This window comes from Neophocaena asiaeorientalis, unplaced genomic scaffold (assembly GCF_003031525.2).
Source record: "Neophocaena asiaeorientalis asiaeorientalis breed wild unplaced genomic scaffold, Neophocaena_asiaeorientalis_V1.1 scaffold72, whole genome shotgun sequence".
Taxonomy (NCBI): domain Eukaryota; kingdom Metazoa; phylum Chordata; class Mammalia; order Artiodactyla; family Phocoenidae; genus Neophocaena; species Neophocaena asiaeorientalis.
In genome coordinates this window covers 12,514,997-12,515,317 of record NW_020185336.1, presented here as the reverse complement: position 1 = coordinate 12,515,317, position 321 = coordinate 12,514,997, and positions in this window count along the sequence as shown.

The following is a 321-nucleotide window of genomic DNA, read 5'->3' as shown; positions in this document are numbered from 1 at the left end:
TGCATTGAATCTGTAGATTGCTTTGGGTAGTAGAGTCATTTTCACAATGTTGATTCTTCCAATCCAAGAACATGGTATATCTCTCCATCTGTTGCTTTAGTCTTCAATTTCTTTCATCAACGTCTTATAGTTTTCTTCATACAGGTCTTTTGTCTCCTTAGGTAGGTTTATTCCTAGGTATTTTATTCTTTTTGTTTCAGTGGTAAATGGGAGTGTTTCCTTATTTTCCCTTTCAGATTTTTCATCATTAGCATATAGGAATGCAAGAGATTTCTGTGCATTAATTTTCTATCCTGCTACTTTACCAAATTCATTGATTGG